The following is a 4,909-nucleotide window of genomic DNA, read 5'->3' on the forward strand; positions in this document are numbered from 1 at the left end:
AATTCAGGTGAAACTTACGTGTCCGGTGAATTGTATCCAAAACTCAGGTAGAAGTTACCTGATTTTCACGTAGAATGAAAATTCTATTGAAAAATCAGGTAAAAGTTACGTGAATCTCAGGTGGAAAAAATCTACGTACTTTTTCAGGTGGAAACAACGTGCAGATTTTTTTGGGTGTAGAAAGGAAAAGCCGATAACTCGTTTTGACAATTTCGGTTTCCGCCAACGCAACCAAGGCAACGAGAAGCGACAAGCACAAGTCTGGCCGGCAGAAAGTTGCACCGGGACGCGATTGAGCGGACGAAAAATTTCGTTTGACGGTTAGTTCGGTGTTTCGCGGCTTCATTGGACCCAGAAGTGGTTAAAGTTGTTGGCACTCAACGGTCGTGTGTTAATCGGCGATCAGACGGCCCAACAACAAGAAAATCTATCGGCAAACAGCCTATAAGAGGAGAGAGCGTAAGTGCCACATGCGTTTGTCATTTACCCCGCTCATTACAGACTATTCCGTCCGCATAGAAAAGCCGGAAGAGAAACACGCCACCGGTCAAACACAGAAGTTCGTGTGTCTGCTGTAAGTAGCCCTTTCGTAAGACCTAACCTCCAAACTAATACGGGCTGTCCACTTAGGTACTTTCGCTGGTTTGGCAGTCGTCGTACGGAACTCGAAAAGCCGCTCATCGACGGAAAGTGATCCGTTTGATCACAAGGAAAGGGACGAGCGCCTTCGCATCTAGCAAAGTCAAAGGCCCCAAAGGGTGAGTTTATTTTGATGAAATCGGCGAAACTCGTTATTTATTTTGCCGTTGAATCGCAGGGCTTTTGTTTCCATCCCGGTTTCTTCGTCCAACGCGCAATTCCCACCGCCTTGCGAAAAAGCGGACAAACAGAGAGAGGCCGGAAAGCAAACGATAGGCAAGACGGAGAAGTGAAACCAACAATTTCGCGGGAGCGAGTTGCAGTGCACTGCTCCCTCTAGCTGGTTCCGGAAACGATGGTAGCGGAAAATCCTGTGTCAGTGAAAAAAAGCGGTTGGGAAAAGCGAGTATTCGAAACTCGCTAGTGTGAACGGAAAGCTCGTGAGCGACGACGAGCGCAACAAGGACCTCGGAGGGACCCCATCCAGCATACGGGTCGCGCTGGACGGCCAGAGGGGTCTGCCCTGCGGCTCGTGACGAGTGGTACAGCACGGCGAACTGCGTGGTGCGCAAAATGCGTGCATGGTGCGACGGCAGACGGCCGTTTGCGACAATAAGCGGCACAATAGGGGGACGCCCCGAAGACCGTGAGTAAGAAAATCTGTATATTGTAAGGAAGAAGATATAGAGAAGATAGAAGATAAAGCGAGAGGAATCAAGATGACTAGGAGATAGGAAGATAGAGAAAGAAGAAGGCAGAGAGTGAGAAAAAGAGGGATGAATAGGAGGTAGGAAGCATGAGATGAATATTGGTACGCCACCCTAAATATATGTATAAAACCTAGATTTGTGATGATTTTCAATTTATTGGTGCTTTAGCCTTCCAGTTTGTTGCTTTTTTGATCCGCTTTGGGTAGTTCTGCTCTACCGCTACCGGAAGCTCGCAATAATGCTATTTGTAAGAAGTGATCATAGCACCCCTCGGCTATTGTTTTTAGGCGGTTATTGTCCTGGTGACGCAAGATGGTGTGATTGTGCTGTCCATTTCTAATGTGGTATAAATCCGGGTGAGATGCCACACCTTTTTAAAAATCGACATTTCTAATAAGTAAAACTTTAAATTTGAACTTTTCTTATTTTTCTATTGAGTTGAAATCATTTGAAAAACAAATAAAATCGGACTGTACTCTTGATATTTGAATTAAAAAAAGTCAAATCCGGGTGTGACGCCACACCTCAGGGGGAGACGCTGCATGTAGAAAATGGAGAAATGAGATTATAATTTGTTTTTGACGTAAAACGCACTTACTGAATTACAACACACAGTCGAGGAAATTAGTCATTAATAGGCTTTTACTTTGTTGTTTTTCTCCCGCAACCAATTACATGAATCGTCAAAAAATGTACATATTGCGCGTTCTGCTATATCCACGACGCTTTTTTAAATTGTCTGAAATTCTTGTATAGCCTAGTATTCTTCATTGCAATGCTCTTTCGTAGCTGCTTTTCCTTCCTGGGGTATCTGCTCTTGCGATTCATAACATGTACCCATATCAATAACAACCGAAAAAGAAGAAATGGGGCTAAAATTAATTGTGATTGTTTTGTGGTGTTTTTAGTAGTGAGCACGCATGATAACAACAAAAAACGACATTTATTGAGTTGAAATCGTTAATTGTGCAAATATCATTAATTTCAAAGCATGTTATAAATAATGAAACAATTAGTCAAGAACGATCTGGATTCTCCTCCAATCCTTTGCAATATCTTGATCTTTGTATTTTACACGATTTTCTCATATAATAATAATATCTTATTGAAGTGTTGATAGTAGGTAGGTGCGGCGTATCACCCTACGCATCTATACCGATTGCAAGGAATAGATGCCACATCCCTATAATTTTTACTCAAAAAAAAAAATGTTTCCAAACATAACCTACAAGGTTTTTAAAGGATTCAAATAATTAAATAAAAATGTGGATTTGTAAGAATTTTCCCAAAGCCATACAAAAATTTTTTTTTTAAATACCGTTAGAAATTTTACGGCCTCCGCAGCATAAATAAAAGTTTGTAACCATCATATTACTTTTTTTGCAGATAAAAGTCAGCAGTAACTACTTAAGTTTTTGTTTTCGCTAAAAAAGACACCCTCTCGCATACATTTGCATCAACAAATCAAGTCTGTTCTACCATATCTCTGAAGTGCGGCATCTATACCGACGCGGCACTCACCCCTATAGCGATTTACGAAGTGCACTAGGGGAGCTATTCCTTGAATTCATATCATGTACCCAAATCAATAACATTCTAAAACAAAGAATTGGAGCGCAAATTGTTTTGTTTTCTAATTTTTGTGATTTTTTTTTTCAGCGTGCACTTGGGCACACCAGATAACAAAACACAACCTATATTGAGCCAAAGATGTCTGTTTTGCGAATGTTATTGATATAGGAGTATGCTAATAATAATGGAACGAATGCTCATATATATTGTTAATAACCGAGCAGGCGAAAATATCTGAATAAAACCTAATTCTGTTATTGGTACCATACTCTGTTATGAACTAGCTTTGCATAAGAGGTAAAATACCAAAGGAGAAATACCAAAAATTCATATGTTATTACAATTCCATTGCAATATCAAATGCATAACAAATCATTATTCATTTGGTATTGAAATACTTGAGCATGTTACTATCATGTATCAAGTACTTGATGGGCTACAGCTCTTCGATGAACCTATGCCGAATGGAGTATCCTTCTCCACTGGACTCGATCCTGGGCCAATCGCTTCCAGTCGCCCTGAACATTGAGCGCCCTCAGGTCCTCTTCAACTGCAAAAAGCCATCGTGTACGCGGCCTTCCACGAAGCCTGCGGCCTCTTCCGGGTTCTCTACTAAATATTATCTTTGCTTGACGTTCTTCCGGCATACGAACAACGTGACCAGCCCACCGTAGTCTGCCGTGTTGTATAAGCTTAATAATATCCAGCCCTTTGTACACCTGGTACAATTCGTGATTCATGCGACGCCGCCAGATACCGTTCTTCTGTTTACCGCCGAGTATTGTCCGCAGCACCTTACGCTCAAACACTCCGAGAGCTCTCCGATCAGCCTCCTTTAACGTCCATGTCTCATGGCCGTATAAAGCCACCGGAAGAATCAGAGTAGTATACAGCGCGAGTTTTGTTTTCGTTTGCAGACTACGGGACTTAAGCTTGTTACGACGTCCGTAATAAGCCCTATTTGTAGCTGCAAGACGCCTTCTCACCTCACGGGTAACATCTTTATTGCACGTCACTAATGTTCCAAGATACACAAATTCTTCTACCACTTCAAATTTTTCCCCATCCAGCACCATTTCGCTACCACCACCACTAATGAACCTACGTTGATTGCCAGCGACCATGTACTTCGTTTTGCTGGTATTGATCGTGAGTCCAATCCTCGCTGTCTCCCTCTTAAAAGGCACAAAAGCCTCTTCCACGGCACGGCGATCAATTCCGATAATATCGATATCGTCCGCAAATCCCAGGAGCATATGCGATTTTGTGATAATGGTACTGCTTCTTTGCACACCAGCTCTCCTAATCGCTCCCTCGAGCGCTATATTGAACAGTAGATTCGAGAGTGCATCACCCTGCTTTAATCCATTTAAGTAACAAATGACGTCGATATTTCATCCGCAACCCTTACACTTGATTTCGATCCGTCCAACGTTATACGAATCAGCCGTATCAGTTTCGCCGGAAAACCATGTTCAAGCATAATTTGCCATAATTCATTCCGTTTCACTGAATCGTACGCCGCCTTGAAATCAATGAACAGATGGCGCTGTCTTTCTCCGCACGCCATTGACAGACTCATAAAACCTCCGCATATCGTTTTGCTCCATTTTTTCCTGCGCCTCTTTAATAACTTGTTCTTCGTACTCTTTTTTCTTCCTGCGTTGGGTTCGTTTTTCGGCTGCTCTTGCTTCCTTGTACCGAGCTCTATTCGATCGGGTACCCGACACCAACATCCGGCTTCTGGCAACGTTCTGCTCGTCTATCACTCTCTGACACTCCACATCGAACCAACCCGTCCTGGGTCGCCTCTGTGCACTGCCTACCACTTCTCGTGCTGTTGTGCTCACCGCTCCATGGATCGACTCCCATAGATCGTTGATGTTGTCCCTAACGTTGATTGCACTTATCCGTTCGTCGAGCTTCTGGCGTTACTCAGCCGATACTCCTTTCGCCGACAATCGCTGGATATTGTAACGCATCGTTCG

General features: G+C 43.0%; 1 long non-coding RNA gene across 2 annotated transcripts; it reads left to right on the forward strand.

The window, feature by feature from the left end:
- Window positions 1–232: 232 nt before the first annotated feature.
- LOC134217725 (uncharacterized) lies at window positions 233–1,451 on the forward strand. Of its 2 annotated transcripts, XR_009981143.1 has the most exons (4): window positions 233–459; window positions 520–574; window positions 631–758; window positions 818–1,451. It is a non-coding gene; the product is annotated as an uncharacterized LOC134217725 (long non-coding RNA). The 2 variants fall into 2 exon arrangements; XR_009981142.1 differs by having other exon boundaries at window positions 233–574.
- Window positions 1,452–4,909: the final 3,458 nt, after the last annotated feature.

This window comes from Armigeres subalbatus, chromosome 2 (assembly GCF_024139115.2).
Source record: "Armigeres subalbatus isolate Guangzhou_Male chromosome 2, GZ_Asu_2, whole genome shotgun sequence".
Taxonomy (NCBI): Eukaryota; Metazoa; Arthropoda; class Insecta; order Diptera; family Culicidae; genus Armigeres; species Armigeres subalbatus.